The sequence below is a fragment of the Callorhinus ursinus genome, unplaced genomic scaffold, assembly GCF_003265705.2.
Source record: "Callorhinus ursinus isolate GAN/ISIS: 27379988/994484 unplaced genomic scaffold, GSC_fseal_2.0 scaffold25, whole genome shotgun sequence".
NCBI classification, from domain to species: domain Eukaryota; kingdom Metazoa; phylum Chordata; class Mammalia; order Carnivora; family Otariidae; genus Callorhinus; species Callorhinus ursinus.
The window spans coordinates 23,723,195-23,748,974 of NW_027397087.1; the positions used below are offsets into that span (position 1 = coordinate 23,723,195).

The window sequence follows — 25,780 nt, forward strand, 5'->3', positions numbered from 1 at the left end:
GTATTCAGAGCCCTTAAACCTCATTTCTTCGGATGTTAAGGATCAGCCAGAAGAGATCTTGCCGCAGATACCTTCCCTAATTAAAAATGCCTAACACTCAGTGCCTGGATACTAACCAACAGTAGAAATAGACAGAAATATTGCATTTTAGTATTAGGTCTGTAGAAACAAATTCCAGCCTCTCAGAACCCAAAGTAACTACCCAAGGTTACCTGAGTGAATTACCTCAGCTTTAGGCAATAGAAAGATCTCAATTCACAAGAGGATCACCGTGGCCAAAAATTGTGTTCTAGTAACAGTCTATGTTCATGAGATAGGGGTGTTTTGTTTTTTTTTTTAAAGCCTTGGAGAGTTGGAGATATAATTGAGGGATTAAAAAAAAATAAAGTCGCAGAGTTAGTTGGGGAGAGAGGGAGAAGAGAGTAGCAAGGGAGAATCACTGGCGCTCCAGGAACAATTCTGCCAACATGTTTTGCAAGGCGCAGTACTGGAGGCTGGGTTACAAACAAGGTGGATAGCCCTTACCATCAGCGAGCTGGAATCCTCTCCCCACAGGGAGATAGATCGCTGACTATGAGGGGCTGTGGGGAAAAGTTGCAACAGAGCATCAACCGAATGATCTGGGGCTCCACTAAGGAAGAGGCCAGCTCTCTGGGATCGCTGGCCTTTGAGCTGGGCCTTAAAAGGAGAGGTGAGGCGTCCGCAGGGGAGGAGAGGACAGAGTAGGCAGTAGAGTCCACAAGAGCAAAGGCCTAGAAATGCAAGGGGGGGGGCATTAATGTAACTGGAGGGGCAGAGGATGAGCCTGGCAAGGCAGTTGACTCAGGTTGTAAGGACCTTAATTCTTGAGACACTGAGAAGCCATCAAAAAATTCTGAGCAGGAGAAAAAGGAAATCTGTGTAAATTAGACTGATAAATGAATATTGTCAGGAAAGGCTCTCACAAACTGGAAACCACTGAGCTGTATTCTTCTCCAAGCATAAGACAGAGTTGTCCCCGCTTGACCCACCTCTTGCTTGCTAACTGCAGTTCTAGCACCATGGCTGGAAAATCTTCTCCCAGGGAAGGAGCCGTGTGATGGAATCATTAGCATCTGTTACACAGTGACATAGAGCAAGTAAAGAGATTCCCTCTTCTCCAAGCAAGGAAATGAGAATCTCTGAGCTTCTCCTCATAAACAGCTCCAAAAGGTCTAGTGCATTTTTTTTTTTTTGGTCCAATTCAAGATGGGGGACAAGATTGAGCAGGAAAGAGCATTGAATTTTAACGACGTCTTCATTGTACGTTTTCTTCGTTTCTGTTCGTAGGACTTATTCTGCTGCTACTTACTCGTAAGGCTGCTGGAACCTCTCTTCTCACATTCTTAGTCTTTCCTTTGCTGCTCTTTCTTTTACTCTTTTCTATTATTTTCTCATTTCCTCTATAGATTTCACCATGGTTAAAGTGGCCATCTTCCCTTCAGATTTCTAGCATTTTGAAATTCACTCTTTTCCATGATTTGGTGAGGGAACATTTTTTCCCCCACCCTTATAATGTTTCCTTCTCCCACCCTCTCCCATCTGCGATTATTTATTGTTTAGGATACATCTTGTTTATAAAACCCCCTGCACAAGGGAACACAAGCTACAGCATGCTCTATTTCCTTGTGAAAATAATTTATTAGGCCTGGTGGAGCCAATATCCTGGGGTTGTAGAGGAGAAAAATAAATTCTTGCCTCATATTTCCTCACCTAAATAATAGAATGCAAAGTTGTAATTTTAAGGCATCCGCTTTATGTGAAGTTAGATTTTTTTTTTTTTAAGGTATGAAACCATAGCAGTCTGGGCTTATTTTTAGTTTGTAGTTATGGAGGAACAAATTGAGAAACATGCTTTAGAAAATCAATGAAGGAAACTGTTCCTCCTAACCCAGGAACACTTTTGGTTTTGACAACAACAATCTCCAGCTTGCACTTCAAGCTTCCATGTTCAGGGGCTATTTCAGCCTCAGGTGGCCCTGCTTAATTGCCTTCCTGTTCCCATTAGTAACCATGCTGACAGCCCACCTTTTCTAACAGATACACTTGCATTTTAATTTATCTGCAAAAATAAATCACACATTATAGCATTTCTCTCTTCCGGGTTAATTGAATCAGTTCCTTAAATGTCTCTAAGTCTAATGATTTAAAAGGAGGACATTGTTTGAAATATTTAAAAAATTAGGGCCCTTGGGTTGTATGCAGAATGATCTCAGTGCTTATTTCAGATATAAGTGTTTCCTAATGATCTCATTCATCTCAAACGGGATATGCTCAGCTACTTCATTTAAAATGTTTCCTGAAAACTCTAACAGGAAAGCTTAATGCAAAGTATATTTATAGAAAGATGGTATTTAATTTATTAACAAAAGCTTATAGAGAGTGTTACATGTTTTTATCCAGAAATGCTTAATGAAGTGTTTTGGACCCATTCTGAAACAAATTCACATTCTATAAAACAAATTCACTTATATTTTTATTTAACGTGAATATTAACTTTTTATTTGGGATCTAAACACTCATTTAATTGTCCTCTTCCAACATCTAGAAGAAAAGAGGCTGAGATTGTGGCGTTTATTAACCATAAAAATTCTCTTCATATTAAGTCCCTCATACCCCAGTGTGGCCTCTGGTGACTGTATTCTATGAAAAGGGGGGTATTTATGGTTGCAGGGATTAGATTCCTAATTGGTTATGACTCCAAAAATAATGTTTTGATACAAAACACCGTTCTTTCCTTTTAAAATATATCCTCTACCTTTTGGGAGCCCCGAGAGACTATTTTAAAAGTGGAAACTAGATTTGTCTTTGTTGTAAAGCCCAGTTCCACCTCATATATGTTTTAGAGGCTTCAATCTAGGGGCAGGGATGAGCTCAGCACTTATCAATAGTCACACTTAACAGGCACAGGGAGAAATTACAATCCCAGCTACGCAACCTTCTCTGCCAGGCCTGAGGAACAGGGCATTAGCGCCCCCTGCAGTTGACGGCATGTATGTGCAAATGAACGCGAAATGTCAAAAGGCAATAGTTTGGATTTAGTGTATTTTATCTGCTACTGTTTGGAGATGTTACCGTTTTCATTTGAATTAAGCTGGAGATGGGAAAAGATCTCAGAATGCAGACAAATTTCAAACTACAGTTAATTTAGGAGAGGGACTTTCATTTAAAAAGCTTTAAAAAAAAGCTTTTGACTTTTAGGAAAAGAATGATAGTGTTTATTCGCCGAGTTTAGCACAGAAAGTAAAGTGCTCAGACCCCTACAGTCCTGCTCACACAGTAGTCCGGAGCATCCCTGAGCCAGTCACATGGGTGTGTCTCAAATTGGGAGCAACTATTTTTATCATGGTGGGTGAGGAAGGGTTACTAAAAAAAAAAAAAAAAAAAAAAGAACTCCTTTGGCATGTAACTAAGTTAAGTTTGCTTTTCTGTTTTCCTTTCATGTTCCTTAATTTGCAGTTTTCCTTTCACTTTTAGAATTCTTCACATCTACATGTAACTCTTAACTGCTGCTACTTACTTTAGGGCTCTTCATTCTGAAACATAAGCTCCTTCCCCAAGTCCTTCTGCTCTTAGGCGGTCAGTCATCCAAAGGGTCTTTCTTCATATGGAATGGTCACATGAACTTTGGTGCTATTTGAGGCAAGGATCCATATCCATGTTCACAAGAAGACGAGGCTCATTGGACAGTCGTCTCTCTCTTTTACATGCTGGAACGAGCCTCTGAAAATCTTCTCACTTTAGACGTCTTGACAACAGAGGGGGAATGCCGCTTCTTTCTTCTCAACCACACAGTTCAAGCTCTGAAAGACACAGGGCAAAACTGGGAGGCATTCAGAGCTGGGACGCTGACATCCAATGTGGACATCCCGCCCCAAACTGCAGAGGACAGGTCTCCTGCTTCCCCCTTTCAGGGCGTCTGTGACTCCCTGACTACCAATGCTAAACGTAGACTCTGTCCTCCCTCTACCGGTCACAGAGCTCTGACTGAACAACCATTCCCTGACAGTACATTAGGAGCCAAGCATTGCCATGGAATCTCCGAAGAACAAAAAAGAAGCGTGTGGGATGACAGGGGCTGCGGACGTGAAGCTATTCAAGGGCTGAATGAGACAGGAAAGAAGTCAGAAGATGCGGTGCACAATGAAAGCGAAAGGCCGTGGCAGGCAGGGCACAGCCTGTTGGCAAATCCCTTTGCCAGCCTCTCCATGGGCCTCACGCTCTTCTAGGAGCTATGGGGAGCATACGACACACAAGTGGTAAAGACAGCATCTCCCAAAACGTGGCCCAAGAAAGAACTCCGTTGACATCTTTTAGTGTAAAGCCAGCTAATGTGATTGGAGAGGTGAGCTGTTTGTAAAATCACAATTCCCAGAAGCAAATACTCCGAGCTGAGATTCCTCCCACTTCCCAAATCCAAGTTAAATGTTCTCAAGAGTAAGACCTTTTGGTACAGACCTAGCTAGAAGAGAAGGTAGAGGGACCAAGGGCAGCTGAATTTTTTCCTTGCTTAGGAAGAAAAGAAAGCATTAAGTACTACATTAGGTCATGTTTCTAATGCTTACATACCTACTATGGATTGATACTGCCACCTTACTCCTGCTTAGATGGGGAGATCAGACATTCATGGAATGGCCCAATGGTTTTCAACTCAGCTTCCAATATAATCATGTCGGGAGCCTTAAAAAATATGGAGGCCTGGTTCCACCTCCGAAGACTTCGGTTAGTCTCAGGTAGGGCCGAAGGCACTGCTATTTTTAACAAAGCTTCCTGGTGTCTGTAAGACACAACCTATTTTAAAAATCACTGATTAATCCACAGAAGGTTAACTCCGTGGACTTACCTGAGTCCACTCTGCAACCTCTGGGTTAGAAAAGTAGATTCCATGCTTCCTACTCTGTAGAGTTCTTTGATTTGCTATTTTTAATTTACTATTTGAAAAACACATCAAGCCTCAAATGGATTGACCTTTCTGCTAATGTAGTTCACCTAAATTAGCAGAGGCAATTAACTAATTTATATTGGAATTGTGCACTTTCCAGTTCACATTTATCAACTCTTAAATGCTCGATCTGGTGTTGCAGTTTAAATTTTTTATTATTACCCTTTAAATCTGAAGAAATGTCTTACATCTAATTAGCCAAACTTACATATTCAATTAATAGATTCATTATGGGCTAATGAATATGGAGGCAGCACTAGGGCAACATCTGCTTGCTAGTTGAAAGGACACAAACTTTTCTGCTATGAAAAAAGAAAAATCTGTTATAGAACTAAAACAGCGTGAACTTTCAGTTTTTGCATTTCTACATACTGTAATGCCCGTAAGGAGTTTTAGGGGCCTGCTAACATAGGAAAGACAATATATTGTCCAGAGATAACTGCCTTTCTAGAGAAATATGAGAATCGGAACTGCAAAAGAATACACCTCCGCAGACCCTTTTCGATATGAAACTGGTACAGGTCTAGATTTTCACTTTAAATTATTGAGGTTTTGGGGCACCTGGGTGGCTCAGTCGTTAAGCGTCCACCTTTGGCTCAGGTCATGATCCCAGGGTCCTGGGACCGAGCCCCGCATCGGGCTCCCTGCTCGGCGGAGAGCCTGCTTGTCCCTCTCCCACTCCCCCTGCTTGTGTTCCCTCTCTTGCTGTCTCTCTCTCTGTCAAATAAATAAATAAAATCTTTAAAAAAAATAAATTATTGAGGTTTTTCTAACACGCATTTTTTTCATGAAAAATGCTTAAGAAAATAAACCCAATGGAAAAATTAATATCACCAATGAAACAAAATCTTTAATTTGCTGTAATATACTTTAGCATCATTCCAAACTCATGTGACTTTATAGATTTAAAGATATGACCAGACATTACCTTGGGAACTGGATATTTCAGTAATCAGTTATATTTGGAATCTAGATAATTCAGAGACCTAAAATGAATTTCCACAATATTTTCAATTATTGAAATTGTTTTTTTTATTTTTCTATGAAAAAAATAGACATTTTTAGTAATCATGAAAAAGCCATGAGTTTCAGGAAAGGTGGCCGAGAGCTAGAATTCATGTGAAAGACTCTTTTTAGAGGTGGCAAGATTGTGAGAAAAATAATCAGAAATCCCTGGTCCCACATCAGAGCAAGAATTAAACAAGTGACTTTGGACTTGTGTCTGCAATGTGACAGTAAGGGTATTTCAGGATACGTGCATCATACCATACTGGGGCTTTTTAAGTCTTTTTTTCTTTTTTCATTTTAGACTCCTTACATTCAAGCCGACACCTGAAATATGAAAAGACCACATTTCTTACTTTCCATGATAGAAGTGCACAGTCCCAATATCCTTGCTATAGCATCAAGTGCACATTTGTCAAATATTTTTAAAATGAATTACTGCAATATTCCTTATGTCTATTACCGATGGCCTCTTACGTGCCTAGCACTGGCCAGACTCCCTGGGGGTATGACAAAGAAAACTATAAGGTCTGGTCACACCTCAAGGAATTAATAATTTGATCCTCATAAGAAAAAAATCTCTATAATTGACAACACATAGACCCAGGCCCACAAGATTTACTGCATTTCAAAGGTGGCTTATCCTCTTCGGTGCCTGAAAAACAGTGCATGCGTGAGTAAATCTTCCCCTTGCTGTTCCCAGTCGAAGACGAAGAGGAAAACAGAAAAAGAGAAAAGGCCCCTGGTCTGCTCAGGGGGGCTGGAAGGAGAACACATAAGCAATACCTGAGTCAGAGGGATGTCGCTATCGAGTGCCCTGAAGTTACAAATACAAAAAGAGCCAATTTAATAAAAATACCGAGGCACCTCGGTCATTCGAGATCTGACTTTTGGTGCTAGTCAGCCCTAAACATCCACTGTCACCACTAACACAGTTCAGGCCCCAAGGGAATGCTCTTCCTCCTCTTGTCTTGTGTCCTGAAGACAAAAGACAGCATGAGGGCTGGAAGATGAGCGTGTGAAGCATTGTCCTCATGAGCACACAGGGAGGGTCTGAGCAGTGCACGCGTGGAGGTAAAGGGAAAGGACAAATGAGTAGTGTCTCAGATAGCATGAATGCAACAGGCTTTCGGAGTGGGAGCATTGTTGCCCAAGAATGCCAAGTGTCCATTTTCTTGCTTCTCTTCATATTCCAATAGATGGTTTTTGTGGTAGTCACACATTAACATTACCATGTTATGGTAATTATGCTATATTGGTATATGGTAATTATGGTATATTAATAAAAAATATTAAACAATTTATAATACTCTAAAACATGTATGTATGTACGTCTAGACATAACATGCATTAAGTGTGATATTGATTATCTTGGCAACCAGATGTAGATTAGGCTCTAGAATTTCAAATAGTTTTATTTTTTAATTTTTAATCCCAGTGTAGTTAACATAGTGTCGTACTAGCTTCAGGTGCACAATATAGTGATTCAACACTTCCATACAATACCCAGTGCTCATCGTAAGTGTACTCCTACATCCCCATCACCTGTTTCACCCAACCACCCGCCATCTCCCCTCTGGTAACCATCAGTTTGTTCTCTATAGTTAAGAGTCTGTTTTCTGGTTTGTCTCGCTCTTTTTTTCCCCCTTTGTTCATTTGTTTCATTTATTAAATTCCACATAGGAGTGAAGTCATATGGTATTTGTCTTTCTCTGACTTATTTCACTTAACTTATTTCTTATTTCCTAGCTCCATCCATGTCATTGCAAATGGCAAGATTTCATTCTTTTTTATGGCTGAATAATATTCCATTGCAGATATACCACATTTTCTTTACCCATTCATCCATCGATGGACACTTGGGCTGCTTCCATAATTTGACTATTGTAAATAATGCTGTTATAAACATAGAGGTACATGTATCCCTTTAAATTGGTGTTTTTGTATTTTTTGGGTAAATATCCAGTAATGTGATTACTGGATTGTAGGGTAGTTCTATTTTTACCTTTTGAGGAAACTCCATACATTCCACAGTGGCTACACCAGTTTGCAATCCCACCAACAGTGCAAGAGAATTCTTTTTTCTCCACAACCTCACCAACACTTGTTGTTTCTTGTGTTTTTGATCTTAGCGATTCTGCTAGGTGTGAGGTGATAGCTCATTGTAGTTTTAATTTGCATTTCCCTGATGATGAATGATGGTGAGCATCTTTTCATTTGTCTGTTGGTCATCTCTATGTCTTCTCTGGAGAAATGTCTATTAATTTCTTCTGTCCATTTTTTAACTGGATTATTTGTTTTTTTGGGGTGTTGAGTTTTATAAGTTCCATATAGATTTCGGATACTAACCCTTTATGGAATATGTCATTTGTAAATATCTCCCATTCCATAGGTTGTCTTTTAGTTTTGTTGATTATTTCCCTAGTTGTACAGAAGCTTTTTATTTCGGGTGTCTGTATGGCTCAGTCATTTAAGCGCTTGCCTTTGGCTCAGGTCCTGATTCCGGAGTCCTGGGTTGGAGCCCTACATCGGGCTCCCTGCTCAGCAGGGAGTCTGTTTCTACCTCTCCTCCCCAAAACCGCCCCCCCGCCATGCTTTCTCTCTCTTGCTCGCTTTTTCTCTCAAATAAATAAATGAAATCTTTAAAAAAGAAGCTTTTTATTTTGATGTAGTCCCAATAGTTTCTTTTTGCTTTTATTTCCCTTGCCTAAGGAAGGAGACATATCTAGAAAAATGTTGCTACAGATGATGTCAGAGATGTTACTGCCTGTGCTCTCTTCTAAGATTTTTATGATTTCAGGTCTCACATTTAGGTCTTTAATCCATTTTGAATTTATTTTTGTGTATGGTGTAAGACAGTGGTCCATTTCATTATTTTCCATGTAGCATTATTTTCCAGTTTCATTCTTTTGCACATTACTGTCCAGTTTTCCCAACACCATTTGGTAAAGAGACTGTCTTTTTCCCACTGGATGTTCTTTCTGCTTTGTCGAAGATTAATTGACCATATAATTGTGGGTTTATTTCTGGGTGTTGTATTCTGTTCCAGTGATCTAGGTGTCTATTTTTTGTGTCAGTACACACTGTTTTGATTACTATAGCTTTGTAATATAACCTGAAATCTGGAATTGTGATACCTCTAGGTTTACTTTTCTTTTTCAAAATTGCTTTGGCTATTCAGGGTCTTTTGTGGTTCCATATAAATTTTAGGATTTTTTTGTTCTAGTACTGTGAAAAATGGTGTTGGTATTTTGTTAAGGATTGAATTAAATGTGTAGATTGCTTTGGGTAGTATAAACATTTTAACAATATTTGTTCTTCCAACCCACAAGCATGGAATGTCTTTTCATTTCTTTGTATCATCTTCCATTTCTTTCATCAGTGTTTTATAAAATTAAATTACAGATCTTTCACCATTTTGGTTGGGTTTATTCTTAGGTATTTTATTATTTTTGGTGCAATTGTAAATGGGATTGTTTTCTTAATTTCTCTTTCTACCACTTCATTATTAATGTATAGAAATGCAACAGATTTCTGATTTTTTTATTATTATGTTATGTTAATCACCATACATTACATCATGAGTTTTTGATGTAGTGTTCCATGATTCGTTGTTTGCATATAACACCCAGTGCTCCACGCAGAACTCTTTAATACCCATCACCAGGCTAACCCATCCCCCCACCCCCCTCCCCTCTAGAACCCTCAGTTTGTTTTTCAGAGTCCATCGTCTCTCATGGTCCATCTCCCCCCTGATTTCCCTCCCTTCATTCTTCCCCTCCTGCTATCTTCTTCTTCCTTTTTTTTTAACATATAATGTATTATTTGTTTCAGAGGTGCAGATCTGTGATTCAACAGTCTTGCACAATTCACAGTGCTCACCATAGCACATACCCTCCCCAATGTCTATCACCCAGCCACCCCATCCCTCCCACCCCCCCACCCTCAGTTTGTTTCCTGAGATTAAGAATTCCTCATATCAGTGAAGTCATATGATACATGTCTTTCTCTGATTGACATATTTTGCTCAGCATAACACCCTCCAGTTCCATCCACGTCATTGCAAATGGCAAGATTTCATTCCTTTTGCTGGCTGCATAATATTCCATTGTATGTACATACCACATCTTCTTTATCCATTCATCTGTCGATGGGCATCTTGGCTCTTTCCGCAGTTTGGTTATTGTGGACATTGCTGCTATAAACATCGGGGTGCATGTACCCCTTCGGATCCTTACATTTGTATCTTTGGGGTAAATACCCAGTAGGAAATGCAACAGATTTCTGCACATTGATTTTTGTATCCTGTGACCTTACTAAATTCATTATCAGTTCTAGTAGTTTTTTGGTGGAGTCGTTAGGGTTTTGCGTATATAGTATCATGTCATCTGCAAACTGTGAAAGTTTCACTTCTTCCTTACAAATTTGGATGCCTTTTATTTATTTTTGTTGTCTGATTGCTGTGGCTAGGACTTCCAGTACTATGTTGAATAAAATGGTGAGAATGGACATCTTTGTCTTGTTCCTGACCTTACAGAAAAAGCTCTCAGTTTTTCCCCATTGAGTACGATGTTAGCTGTGGGTTTTTCATATATGGCCTTTATTATGTTGAGTCTAATAGTTTTATTTTAATAAAAATATTTTATGAGATGTAATTATATTTTTAAAAACTGGGTAATTTTATTTAAGTTTGATACTCATTAATTTCTATTTTGCCTTTTTAATAGAAAATTTTAAATAGTTTAGAAAAAATAACTTTTGAAAGTATCTATGAGAAATATTTTACTGTTTCTATTTTTATTTAACTCATATGTCTGATGAAATATAGTCAAATTTGTACACTTCAGGAGCACCTGGGTGGCTTAGTCATTAAGCGGCTGCCTTCGGCTCAGGTCATGGTCCCAGGATCCTGGGATCGAGCCCTGCGTCAGGCTCCCTGCTCGGCGGGAAACCTGCTTCTCCCTCTCCCACTCCCCCTGCTTGTGTTCCCTCTCTCGCTGTCTCTGTCTCTGTCAAATAAATAAAATCTTTAAAAAAAAATTGTATACTTCAAATATAATTCCTTCTTAAACTTTAAATCATTACTATCAATATCATCAAATTATGTGAAAATCTTGGTTATAACAATATAGTGATTTTGATGAAACAAAGGGCAAAAGCTGCATTTTGCATTCTGTGGAATACATAGATAATTTAAAACCATGCAAGTCTTTATTTCATTAGTTACCCACACATTGCTGGCATGTCAACAGAACACTAAGACATGTACAATATGTCTATGTTTACTGCAGTATTAATTATAATAGCCAAGATATGGAAACAACCCAAGTACCTATCAATAGATGAATGGATAAAGAATATGTAGTATATATACAATGGAATATTACCCAGCCATAAAAAAGAACGAGATCTTGCCATTTGTGACAACATGGTTGGATCTAGAGAGCTACTGGTAATGAAATTCAGTAGTCTTGATATTTTGCTGACACTCAGTCAAATAAAAAGTATAGCTTTACATATTTGATAATGTTGCCATCATGAAGTTCTATTTGTTAAAGCAGAAAAGAACAATATATTTAACAATTGGTAAGTTTAGTTAAAAATTATAAAATATTTAAACGTATGGTATTTGGGTCTCCATTTGTCCTCTTTATCTGGACCCCACTTATGTTAGGGGTGGGCCCACATATAAGGAGCTGCTTTTCTCTAGGGGCTTAAGAGATTGATGTTTTTTTGTGTCCTGATTCCCCATGACTTCTCAGAGACCCTCGGCTAATTGACAACTGTTTTCTTTTGTTGACTATCCTGTGACAATGCCCTTGCATATTTTTAAAGTTTTCTCTGAAAAAGCATGTAAAGTATTTCCAGAAACATTGTTTGAATTTGAACTGAATATGTTAACTGCCTTTTTAGTCATAAGTGGTTTTCATGCATTGTTAACAGATTGAATCGTTACTGAAGTTTTCTCTATCTCATGATAATTTTTTTCTTTTTTTCTGTATTCCCCATGCTGTACTTCTCATCTCCGTTACTTATTTATTTTATAACTGGAAGCTTTTATCTCTTAATCCCCATCACTTATTTCTCCTACCCCCCTACCAATCACCCTCCAGTAACCATCAGTTTGTTCTTTGTATTTGAGTCTGTTGGTGTGTTGCTGTTGTTGTTTATTCTTGTTTTTTAGATTCCACATGTAAGTAAAATTATATGGTATTTGTCTTTTCTGTCTTATTTAATTTACCATATTTCATATGGTATTTCTATTTTTAATCTTTTGAGGAACCTCCATCCTGTTTTCCATACTGGTTGTATCAATTTACATTCCCACCAGCAGTGCAAAAAGGTTCCCTATTTTCCATGTCCTTGTCAACATTTGTTATTTCTTGTCTTTTTAATATTAACCATTCATCAAAACCAATATTAACCATACTACAAATGTGCAGTGATATTTCATTGTGGTTTTGATTTACATTTCCTTGTTGATTAGTGACATTGAGCATCTTTACATTTGTCTGTTGGCCATCTTTATGTCTTCTTTGGAAAAATGTCTATTCAAATCCTCTGCCCATTTTAAAATCAGATTATTTGGTAGTTTTTTGGTGTTGAGTTTTATAAATTCTTTATGTATTCTGTATAGTAATCCCTTTTGGATATATCATTTGCAAATATCTTCTCCCATTTGTTTGGTTGCATTGTTGTTTCATTGATGGTTTCCTTTGCTGTGCAAAAGCTTTTAATTTTGGTGTTTATTTTCATGATAAATTTTTGTTTGTTTCTACCTTATTTCAATATGGAAAGGGCACTGGATCAGGATTCAAGAAACCTATATTCTATTTGTGAATATTCCCTTACTCACTATGCTTTAGCCATTGAACGTCGCCTGCTTCCCCCAGGAGAAAATGTTTATGCTAACGTGAGTATATCCTCATGAGAAAGTGTCGAAGTTTGTATTAGGAGGTCAGCATTTTATTTAAACTACAAAGGAAAACAATGCCAATTTTCTATGTTACAAAGCCACTTTCAAAACTGTGGAATAGAGAATTAGGAAATGGTTGAGCTAAACAAGTTATGGTATATGTGAAATATGATTATTACATTACATATTCATAATCCAACAAAAATAACTACAGCACTGTTAGGAACTCAGGGCTATAAAGATGCATAAGCTGTTGACTCAGATGAAAGCTCTGTGTTCAAGCCAGCAGGGAGCGTAGTGGTGCTCTAACAGGTGTGCAGTGCTACAGAGATCAGAAGAGAAAGTTGTTACGTCTCCATGGGAACCAGAAGATGGCATTTGAGCTGTACCTACCTGGTAGGGCACATAGGCAAGACTAGTATGGTGGCAGAAAGACTGGAGCAAATTTTGGAAAAGTGTAACGTATCTGTAGACCAATGGTAAGGACATACCTAGATGATAAGCTAAGAAATCAATTTAGTAGAACAGGGAGCTAAAGTAAAATACCTCTTTCTTTGTCTCTCTGTCTCTGTCTCTCTCTCTCTCTCCTCTCTCTCCTCTCTCTCTCTCTCTCTCTCACACACACACACCTCTTTACATGAGGATATTACCTGGGTTAGATAGATGATAGCAAATCCTAGAGAAGTGTGATGTATAAGTTATTGCCATTCAATATTGTAAATAGCTAGGCAAAAGCAGAAAAAGTCCAAAAGGTCTATGCACAAATCAAAGGATTCCCCGATATGAGGGAAATTCCTAGGGTCACAGGAGGGGGAGGCAAGGTGATGAAAAGGAAAGGGTTGTTTGATGCCTGGAGGTGTTGCTAAGAAGGGGGTAAGAGTCACTCCCACCTCACTGACTGCAATACCTTGCAAGGTACAGGCTGGTCTCTGTGTTAACCCTCTCCTCACCAATTTCTGTATCTTCTAGCTCAGTACCATTCTCCTGCCCTTTCTCTCCACCTCTAGGCTACTGCTTTGGTCCTGCTCCTCCCCATCTCTTGAATAGCATAGGTAGCTCTGCAAAGTTCTACACTGACAAGAATGAATTTCAGTTAAAGTTAAGTGATACCAGGCCATTTCCTGTAGGATGTGGGAAGCGGGAATGCTCTGAGCCACTGATAGGAGAAGAGGATGTCTGGGCTTGTATAATAATTTTGTCCTTACTGCTTCTGGTCTTGTACCACCCTTCACGCAGCTGATAGAGTAGCCTTTCGACATCTCAACTATGATCATGCCACTCTTCTGCATAGTGGCTTTCCAGTGCCTACGGGATGAAGCCCAAACTCCTTGATGTGGCCTTAGCTGATCAGAGTTGTGACTTTGGAGGGTTAACTGTATAACCATGTGTGAGAGAAGTATTCAAACCTAACAAGAGAACTTGAGGTCATCTCGTCTGTGCTTTCCTAAACTCCCCTCATCACTCATGTATATATTAGACTCACAGGGTCCTCCCAGGCCCACTGGATGGGTCTCCCAAGGAAGGGTCCAGGAGTGTGTGTGTGAGTGTGTGTGCGGGGGGGGGGGGGAGTGGGGGGGAAGTGTTTGAACAATTGGAACTCTCCCAGAGCATTCTTATCTTCAGGTGGTTTGGGGAAACAGTGAAAGAGCCCACCACCTTTTACAACAGATGAGGATAGGCCATATTCCAGAATGGAGGGGCACAAAAGCAGGAGAGTTGTGAATGACACTGCACACCTCATTATCATGTCACCAAAGTGCCCATGCCAGAGCCTAATCTAAGGTCCACCTTGAGGCTCCTGGGAGTGTGCAGTGCTGGCAGGTAGGATCTCCCACTGCCATCAGCCCTGTGGAGCCACAACAGCAGCAACTCTTGGGCAGCAGGGGCTGGAGAAGGGAGTAGAAGAGCAGGAGAGAGAGAGTAGAAGAGCTGGAGAAGGGAGAAGAAGAGCAGGAGAGAGGCTGAACACATGATACTCTTGCCCCCAGCTTTTAGTTGTTCAGAGACAGCTGAAAGTGAGCAAGAGTTGACTGAAGGCAGAATTACGAGTGCAGCAGAATTTGTCGCTAGTGTTTCTAGCCTTCCCTTTTTGCTCTCTTTCCTGGCTTGTTAGTGTCCTCACCTCTTCATCCTGTCGGTGAGTACTTGTTCTCAACCCTTTCTTCTCTAGATACATAGAAATGGCTGTGTTGTCATCAGCCATACTTTGACTGAGGCAGTGTTTTGCTTTCACCAGGCATTTGTACTATCCAGCTTTCTCTCTCTTTCTCTCTCTAAGGTGAAAAAAGTAAATTATTTCAGGCAGCAGTAGAAGTAGAAAAAAATAATCGTACCAGAAGGTCAAGGAAGCCACCTTGCCCTTGAAATGGTATTTTTTTCCAAAGTTTGCCTTAAAGTTTTCTTCAGCCATTCAACTTACATTTAATGAGTGGGGACTTTGTGTTATGTAAGCCCCGTCTTGAATATTTGGCAACCAGAAGAGAACAGGGAAATATGCAAATAATAATAATAAATACCAGGGCTTGGTCTTCTTCTTTGACTTGCTCACAGTCTGGTGAGGATGAAAAGTCAGCCAGATAATACTGTAAGACAGAGAAATGTTTAACACACATAGGATCCTAGGGAATAGAATAATTAACCCTCCCTGGGCTGAGACAAGAAGGCTGGGCAGAGATGCAACACTTGAATTTGGACTTGAAGCGTGGGAAGGTTTTTACTAGGGAGTTAACGTGGAGAAGGAAGGACATTCCGAGGATAAGGAACAGCATACACAAGGGTACAGTAGCGTGGAAAGGTTTGTCATGTTCAAAGGAAAAAACTAAGCAAAACAGAAGGTCAGTATGGAAAGTGTAGAGTGAGTGGCAAGGAGTAGAAGGAAGTGGTGCTGAAAGGGTAGGTGGGAGGTGAAGGGTCTACCATGTGGAAGACTGTATTTTTCAAGTGATACCATTTTTCAAAATGACTTCACCAATACATATCCCATCCCACAGGATCTACAATCCACCAGCCAGAGGTGAGATCTCAGTTCCCTCTCCTAGAACCTGGGCTACCTTTAAAACCTCCCTGACCAATAGCATGTGGCAGGAGTGATGTTGCATGACTTCCAAGGTTTCTAAGGCTAGTTCATAGAAGACAAGGTGGCTTCCACCCCACCCGCCTTCCCTCCCTCCTTCTTTCCCTCTCCTCCTGCCTCCCTCCCTCTCTTTCTGGACCCTTGTCTTTAGAAGTCAGCATGTGTGAGGAAGGCCAGGTCAAATGGAGAAGCCAAGTGTGGGTGTTCTGGCTCCTGGTCTCAGCTAGGCCCCAGATGTGGGATGAACGGGCCTTCAGATGACTCTGGACAGTGAGTCTTCTGGCAGGGCCCCAGACGTTGCAAAGCAGTAACAAATCATCCCTGCTATATTCTGCCTGAATTTCTATCCACAGTGACCCTGAGAGACAATAAATGATTATTATAATTTTAAGCCACTTGGGTTTTAAGCCAGTGAAGGTGTTTTCATCAAGGAGGTGGCGTTAAGAATTGCAAATTAGAAAGATAGCCCTGCTGTGATATGGAAATAGGATAATGGGGAAGGGGTGGTTTAGAGGCTGGGGAAACAGGTAGGTGGCTGTTACAGTTATCCAGTCCAGAGGGAATGGTAGGGCAGGAAAGCATTTTCGATCTTCTAGGCAAACTTTCTTAATTTTAGTTCGGTTTAGGAGCTCTCTATGTACCCAAATGGCGACAGTCAGTAAGACAGCAAAATGCTTGAACTGATTCTCTTTCACTCTCCCTGATCCCAGCCGTTTTCTCTCCTTTCTTATATCCAGATCCTAGACTTTTAGAGTGTATTTTCATGGTGCCCTCATTCCTTCCTAATGATGTCTGGTGGTCAATAGCACACTCCTCCTAGCTGGTATCTTCTCCTTGCTTTCTCTCCAAGTATGAAGGTCATGGTGCCTGTCTTATAATCTAGAGCTTCTGTTGCCTCTAGCTCATGGGCATCTGGGTTCAGAGGAGACGTTAGTCCTGGAGGTCTGTAGGGGGCATGGGAGGACATGTTTAGGGGAAAGAGGATCTCAAGTGTTAGGAAGGGAGAGCCTGGCTTTTTCAATATAGATGAGTGAAATAATGATAATCCAGAGACTTAAATGATTTATACTATTGAGTACTATTTTGACACCAAAGATGACTGTGAATACTTAAGGAGTAACGATGTGTTTTTTAATACATATGATTTGGTCATATAGTGTTCACTGTATAATATCATTCACCGCTTAAAGAAAGACTCTTTAACCATTGCCAGTTGCCAAGTATATATTGTAGAATGTAAAATCTCAGAGATATTTAGAAAAGCAATACAGGCCAAAAATAAAACGAATTAAAATTTTTCTTGCACTTCATTTATGCTTCATTCTTCCTGCTAAATATTAGACTCATCTCTAAATTTATCTAGAAGTAGTTGGCAATAATATCTTACGTGAACTGTTGTGCAATTATATTCATTTTGTTAACAATTTTTGTTTCAACTTTTTCAGAATTCCCCTATTGAGCAATTTCTTTCTGCTAGGATATTTCATATTCATGACCTTACTCAATCCTCGCACTAAGTCCGCAAAGTAGTATTTTATCTCTACTTTATAGTTAGGAAAACTTTCCTGATCCTAAGTTAGGCGACATGCTCAAGGTTAAATGGCTCTCAGTGATAAAGTAGAGCCCTGACGCTAGGTACTTTAGTTTTCAAATTCAAAATGCTTTTCACTGTGTACCAGAAAGTATGGACTGAGGTCACATCTTTACAACGGCTGTCAAAGAAAGGCAAACTGCTTTTGTCGGTTATGATCACTTAATTTGTATTTATCCACACAGTGACAAACTGACAGGTTGTACCCATATGGCTGGATGTTCAGATCTGGGCTGCTAAGCCTTTTAGTATGGGGTGGTTTTCACTAGCCCTGTGTGAGCACTCAGTCACTTTCCATTCCATTGTGAGAATTTGCGGACAGTTCTGGTGCTTAAAAACTGGAGCCAACTGTTTGGATTCAGATCCTAATTCTGCCCCTTGTTAGTTCTGTGACCTTGAGGAATTATTTAACCTCCTTGTGCCTTAATTTACTTCACCTTCAAAATGTAGATAATAACAGTGTGTATTGTGTGAGTTTGCGGTCAGGGTTAAATGAATTAATGTAAATAAAGTTCTTAGAACATTGCCTGGAACATAGTAAATGCTATTTAAACATTATTATTATTATTATTATTATTATTATTATTATTACAATTTCAGGAACCCAAAGGAATCAGTATGGAATCAGTTTAGCAATTTAGTAGCACACATATATGTGTGGTTATGTGTGAATATGTAGATAGCTGGGTTTTTTGTGTTTTTTTTTCTGTCACAGTCTAATTTTCCAACCAAAATTTAAGAATCCCATTGTCTGGAACTTGAAAAAATTCTCTCTCTTCAGTCATCATGGTATCTAGACACAAACAATAGGTGATGACCTGCTTTAGTTTACTAGGGCTACCATAACAAAATGCCATCGACTGGATGGCTTACACATAGAAATGTATTTTCTCACAGTTCTGGAGGCTGAAGTCCAAGATCAAGGTGCCAGGAGGTTTGCTTTTTTTCTGAAGTCTCTCTCCCTGGCTTGAAGGTAGCTGCCCACTGGCTGCCTCTTCATATGGTCTTCTCTCCATGTGAGCACATCTCCGGTATGTCTTTGTGTGTCCAAATTTCCTCTTCTTATAAGGACACCAGTCGGATTAGATTAGTTTCTCATTTTAACTTTATCAACTCTAAAAAGGCCTTATCTCCAAATATGGTTACACTCTGAGGGGGAGGTTGGTTAGGACTTCAACATGGGAATGGGACAGGGATGGGGAGGCATCGCGTGTCTATTTAGATTATTTTATGTTAACCTGTCTACTGGGTAGGAGCTGTGGTCTCTTACTAGTATTATGTAAATCCCCAGAATTTCCCAAAGATATTGTCCCTGGCAGTTGGAGACCTGCATAGACTGCTGGTTGAAGTGTGACAGCTTGTAAAAAATCCTTTTGGGCATTCAGCTGGATTGCTGGGAGGGTAAGTGAGAAGTAAAGCCACACTCGAGAGCCCCCTCTTTGACTTGTCATTGACCTGCCAGGTGCTGTTTTACTTACATGATATAGAACCAGGTGGGACCCAGAAAGTGGATCTGCCGGAAAATGCCAAGATCAATCAGAGTATTTTCCCTGGGTTTACTTCAAAAGTTTTTGACCATTGAACTTGAAAATAGCTGTAACTTGGCTTTTTCAAGGAGGCAGTCAGTAGAAGACTGGAACAGAAAGAAAGGAGGGAGGTTGGAGGGAGCAGCTAAGCATGTGTTGACAGGGCAAGAAAACTAGGTTCACATCTCCTCGATCAGTCAGCCCTGGAGGCACTGGGAGGTTGAAGTGGAGGGACATGCTCCTGCATGGATGGGCATGATCAAATAGCTCTAATCATGCTGTTGCTCATTTGCAAGTGGTTTTTCTCAATAAAATATCATTAACGTAAGGAGAGGGAGGCACAACCAGGGCAATGGGGAATAGAGTCAGTGCAGGTTCAGTATTAGCGATCTCCAGAACTATCTTGTCTGATTTCCCGTTTTCCCAGAATGCATTGCTGTCTCTCCTTCTTGTTCTCCTTCTCCTAAAGTAGATTTCCCCTTTGATCAGTAATACTCAACACTTCCTCACCTTCTTTTTAAGATTTTATGCCCTTAGGGGCACCTGGGTGGCTCAGTCAGTTAAACGTCTGCCTTGGGCTCAGGTCATGATCCCAGGGTCCTGGATTGAACCCTGTGTCCGGTCAGGCTCCCTGCTCTGTGGGGAGTCTGCTTCTTCCTCTGCCTCTGCTCCTCCCCCGGCTCGTGTGCGTGCTCTCTCTGTCTCTCCGTCAAATAAATAAATAAAATCTTAAAAAATAAAATAAGATAAAATTTCTACAAAAAATAATTTATTCCCTTATAAGAAAAAAATGAACTTTTGAATTTTTCCATAATCTTCTCTTGTGCTCTGTCTTCCCATCACAAATAACATAAAAGAGGGGTGCCTGGGTGCCTCAGTTTGTTAAGCATCTGCCTTCAGCTCAGGTCATGATCTCAGGATGCTGTGATTGAGCCCTGCGTAGGGTTCCCTGCTTAGCGGGGAGTCTGCTTATCCCTCTCCCTCTGCTCCTGTTCTCTCTCTCTCTCTCAAATAAATAAATAAAATCTTTTTAAAAGATAAATAACATAAAATAATAATCAGTTTAATTTATGTGGCTAAAACTCATGTTAAAATAATTGATAAGATAATGAAGTAGCTGTGTTTTTAGCTATGAGAGTTTTGGATTTGCAGTCAAAGGATCTGGATTTGCATTCTGAATCTGCTGTTTACCAACCCTGGGAGGCCTAGTCATTCTTTACTCTCTCTGAGCCTCTGCTTCCTCATATATAAAATCAGGAGAGGAATACCTCTCTCAGGGTTATACTGAGAATTACGTAAGGTATAACTTATAAAAGTGTTACACCTAGTACAGGGCCTTACCTATAGAAAGTACATGGCATACCTTCATTAAATCCACATCTGCTGTATTAGGAATTTTTTAAAAATCTTTTTATTATGGGCGCCTGGGTGGCTCAGTTGGTTAAGCAACTGCCTTCGGCTCAGGTCATGATCCTGGAGCCCCCGGCATCGAGTCCCACGATCGGGCTCCCTGCTCAGCAGGGAGTCTGCTTCTCCCTCTGACCCTCTTCCCTCTTGTGCTCTCTATCTCTCATTCTCTCTCTCTCAAATCAATAAATAAAATCTTTTAAAAAAATCTTTTTATTATGAAAATCTTCAAACATACACAGAAGGAAAAGGAGAATTCTAGCAAACCCAATGTACCCATTACCCACTGTTCAACACATGTCAACAGTTTGTCAAACTCCTTTTACCCATTGCTCAACACGTTCTGTTCTGTTACATGTAAATACTTTAGCATGCATCTCTAACTTACCCCCATACCATTAGTACACCTAATGGGATTAAGAGTGATTCCTTAATATCATCTATAATCTGGTCAATATGCAAATGTCCTTGATTATCTTAAAGTGACTGTTTTTAGTCAATTTGTTGGAATAAGGATTCAGACAAGACCCACATACTGCATTTATAATATCTCTGAAGTTTCTTTTTTTTAAAATAGTCCCCAATTTCTTGTATTTTTTTACTTTATGCCACTGACTTGTTAAAAACAAAGATGTTATTTGTGTTATAGAATTATCTACATTCTGGATTCAGCTGTTGTTCTGGATTCATGGTGTTATTTAAGTTGTTTCCCTATCTCCTGCATTTCCTGTAAACTGGTGGTTGGATCTAGAGGCTTGATTATGTTCATGTCCAAATTTTATAGACAAGAATGCTTCATAAAGGGTGCAGAGTTAGCAGTCTTTTGAGAATGACTAATGATGTCTGTTTCGCTATTTTACCATCAGTCTCAAAAGTCTTCCTCTGCCACAGACCCAGACATACAGTGAACATGGTGGTAGTTCTATTCATTTGACCACAGAATTCTGTTAGCTTACATTGCCATTGAATATGGTTGTATTGTTTTGTTGTTGTTTATTTTTTTTATATATAAAAGACTATGATCTAGCACTGTTTTAGAAACTATGATGCCCCTAACTCTAGTGAATCAACTACTCTTGTAAGTCACTCACCATTCACTTCAAATACATAAATAATTAGAGGTTTAGTTAGTGTTGAGTGACACTACATTTAAAAAAAATGAGTCATTGTCTCTAAATATGATAGGAAGGGGTGCCTGCATGGCTCAGTCTTTTGAGCATCTAATTCTTGATTTCACCTCAGGTCATAATTTCAGGAACCTGGGATCGAGCCCCATGACGGGTTCCACTCTCAGCCTGGAGTCTGCTTGTCCCTCTCCCTCTGCTCCTCCCACCACTCATGGTTTCTCTCTCTTTCTCAAATAAATAAACAAGTAAAACCTTTAAAAAAATATGATAGGAATTAGTCAGAAAACAATAATTATCTTCTCTTGGTCATGCCCTTAATTAAAATAACTGAAGTTTTGGATTCCGGATAATTGAGAATTCCAAAATAGCTCTCCCCCAATTGTCTAGATAGTTTTTGGAAATATTGAATCAATCACATGATTTCCTTCAAGTAGATTCACAAATAAATATTTATCTAGCCCTACTTTGAATAAGTCAAGTTTGCAAGGTGCTACAAGATAAGACTTAGTTTCTGCCCTCAAAGACTAAGTTTGTTAGGGAACATAGTGAAAACACACATATTTATAATGTAAAGCATGTGTTGTAAGAGTGGCAAAAACAAAGCATGCATAAATTTAGTTTAGAAAGGTTATGGGAAATTTTTTGGTGGCATTTGAGATGAACTGTGAAGATTTGGAAGGTTTTATTTGGTCCTTGAAAGATGTAAAATGGTGGCTTTGGCAGGAATGGAACATATGAAAAAGCATCTAAAAATCCAGGCTTGGGGATGCCTGGTTGGCTCAGTTGGTTGGGCGTCTGCCTTCAGCTCAGGTCATGATCCGAGGGTCCTGGGATCAAGTCCTGCTTCAGACTCCTTGCTCAGCAGGGATCCTGCTTTTCCCTCTGCCTGCCGCTCCCCCTATTTGTGCTGTCTCTCTCTCTCTGACAAATAAATAAATAAAATCTTTTTTAAAAATAAAAATCCAGGCTTGAAATCATTGGATATGGTTTGCCTCCAGTTAAAAAGATAGGCAGAGGGGCACCTGGGTGGCTCAGTCCATTAAGTGTCTAACTTTTGATTTTGGCTCAGGTCATGATCTCATGGGTCATGAGATTGAGCCCCCCATCAGGCTCTGTGCTCAGTGGGGAGTCTGCTTCTCTCCTCCTCCCTCTCCCTCTGCCCTGTCCCCTACTCATGGTCTCTCTCTAAAAATAAACAAATAAATCTTAAAAAGAGATGAACAGAGATTGAGACAGAAAAACAAATCCATTTCTTTCTTTCTTTCTTTCTTTCTTTCTTTTTCTTTCTTTCTTTCTTTCTTTCTTTCTTTCTTTCTTTCTTTCTTTCTTTCTTTCTTTCCTTTCTTTCTCTCTCTCTCTCCCTCTTCCTTTCTTCCTTCCTTCTTCAGAAGGTAACAGAAAACCCATTAAAGTACTATGACTACAGTGGTGTCAAAGCCAAAAGAAGGAAGAGTTGTTTTTTTTATTAAGATTTTATTTATTTATTTGACAGAGAGACACAGCGAGAGAGGGAACACAAGCAGGGGGAGTGGGAGAGGGAGAAACAGGCTTCCCGCAGAGCAGGGAGCCTGATGCAAGGCTCGATCTCAGGACCCTGGGATCATGACCTGAGCTAAAGGCAGACAATTAATGACAGAACCACCCAGGTGCCCCAAGAAGGAAGAGTTTTAAGATGAAGAGAAGCACCATTATTCAAAATAGCCAAAAATGGAAACAAATCAAATGTTCGTCAACTAATGGATGGATAAACACATGTGGTATAACCGTACAATGGCATATTGTTCAATCATAAAAAGGAATGGACTGTTACACATTACAATATGAATGAACCTTGAAAACATGCTAAGCCAGTCACAAAGGACTACATATGACATTTTATTTATATAAATTGTCTAAAATAGACAAATCCATAGAGGCAGAAAGCAACCGCCTAGGCCTTGGGGGCAGGTGGAAGGATTGGAGGGTGACAACTCCAGAGAGTAGGGTTTCTTTTGGGGGTAATGAAGTGTTCTAAAATGGATTGTGATGATCAATACACAACTCTGTGAACATATTAAGAGCTATTGGATTGTATACTTTATTTGAATGAATTGTATGGTATGTGAGTTATATCTCAGTCTAGCTGTTTAAGAAAAAAAATGATGAAGGAAGTGGTGCATTGTATCACTTTCTACAGGAAGGTCAAGGAGAATAAATAGTAAGGCTATAGAATTTGATGATTAAAAGTTCATTGGTGACCTTAGAATTTGATGATTAAAAGTTCATTGGTGACCTTTAAAGGGGAATTTCTTCTCTGAAATGGTGGGAGTTGAAGTGAGTGGGTGAAGAGGAAGTGGAAGGAGACTTGCCTTTTAATATTTGGCCCGATGGAGTAAGGCCATGGGACATGACTGCTTCAACTTCCCCCTACTCAGCCTCAACATCTAATTTTTTTAAAGTCATCTCATTAATATTAGTTATTTCTAAGGAAAACCATTCTTTTGGGCCGGGGCTTACCTTTTACCTTAGTTCTTGAGCTTATTTTCTACTCTCAGTCCCAGAATCTTGCCTGGTTTGTTGTGTTCTCTCTGTTTAATCACAAAGACGCATCATACAAATCCGAGTTATGGGACATTCTACAAAGTAAATTGTTCTGTCATGATTAAAAGTGTCAAGATCAAGACAGTCCAGAAAAACTGAGAAACCCTTCCTAATTGAAGGAGACTGAAGAATTAGTGTGATAACTAGATGTGACACATGATTCTAGACTGGCTTCTTCTGTTATAAAAGACATTATTGGGACAATTGCTGAGACATGAATGGGGCCTGAGGATTAGGTAATAGTAATATATCAATGTTAACCTCCTGATTTTGATGGTTGTATCACGTGTATGTGGGAGAATGTCCTTGTGTGTAGGCAACACTAGGGTAAATGGAAGCAATGGAACATCACTTGGCAACTTACTTACAAAGAGTTCAGGGATGTAGTTCTTTGTATAATTCTTGCAACTTTCTGTAAATTTGAGATTGTTTCAAAAATATAAATATAAGTATCGTTGTGAAGTAAAAATAAAACGAGCCTGGAAAGATAATCCTCCCAGCAACCTGCATAAGTAAGCACAAATCCTTCCTGAGGGAACAAAAGTTTAGCCTAGGTCTCAAAAAATTTCCACTTATGAAGTCATAGTTAAAATCATAGAACACAAGAAAATAAGTTCTGAGAAAAAGCCAGCAGAAACAATATATAGTATAATTAGAGCTGTAAAGACTTCAGATATTGGAATTAGCAAAAAATAGAAAATTCATTCTCAATATGTATTAAAAATATGTTTAACATGCTTTAGGAGGTAAAAAGAAGATTTTAACATATACAGGAGACTATAAAAACAATGAAGAAGACTTGAAAAAAAAAGAGCCAAATAGAAATTCTAGAAAATAAAAATATGATTGAAAGTAAAAATTTTAAATTTGATATTAAAGAAAAGATTAGACATAGTTCAAGAGAGAGCTAGTGAACTTGAAGATAGTATCAAAGAAAATTTCCAGAATATAGTTCAAGGAGATAAAAGGATGGAAAATATGAAGGAGGTAAAGATCCACAGAGGCTAGATTGTGAAGGACTAATGAATGTGTTATTGGAGTTTCAGAGAGGAATAATAGAACTGGGAAGAGTCAGTATTTGAAGAGCCACGAGGCTGAGAATTTTTCCAGAATTGTTGAAAAACAATCAATAGTTATAAAAAAAAAACACAAAGTCAAAAATCATCTGGCAAATACCAAAGAGAAACTGGTTTTTATCTAATATTAGCATCACACTTATATAAACAAGAGATATTTAATGTTCATGGTTTAAAAGACTTAATATTGTAAATATGCCAGTTTGGCCCACATGATTAATATACTCAATGCAATTCCAATAAAAATCCCAATAGAAATTTTCATGGAACTTAACAGACTGGGTCTAAAAGGTGTATGGAAATACAAAATACCCAGGAGATCAAAGATACTCTTAAAAATGAACAAGTTGGGAGAACTTGCTCTACCATGTACCAAGATTTATAATAAAGCTATACTAATTAAGCTAGTGTGACAGTTGTTAAGGGATAAAGAAATAGACTACTGGAATGAATATGAGCCCAGAAACAGATCTATCACTACAGGGCAGTGGGGAAAAAGAAAGACTTTTTAAACAAATG

The 25,780-nt window shown here is 39.2% G+C and overlaps 1 long non-coding RNA gene across 4 annotated transcripts; it reads right to left on the reverse strand.

Annotated features, from left to right (window-relative positions):
* Positions 1 to 3,374: 3,374 nt before the first annotated feature.
* On the reverse strand, positions 3,375 to 24,166 carry LOC112833459 (uncharacterized). 4 transcript variants are annotated; one of them, XR_003210630.2, is made up of 4 exons: positions 24,102 to 24,166; positions 19,024 to 19,178; positions 15,398 to 15,463; positions 3,375 to 3,821 (listed from the first exon to the last, which is right to left on the reverse strand). It is a non-coding gene; the product is annotated as an uncharacterized lncRNA (long non-coding RNA). The 4 variants fall into 4 exon arrangements; XR_012373754.1 differs by lacking the exon at positions 3,375 to 3,821 and adding an exon at positions 6,109 to 6,292; XR_012373753.1 differs by lacking the exon at positions 3,375 to 3,821 and adding an exon at positions 12,929 to 13,203.
* Positions 24,167 to 25,780: the final 1,614 nt, after the last annotated feature.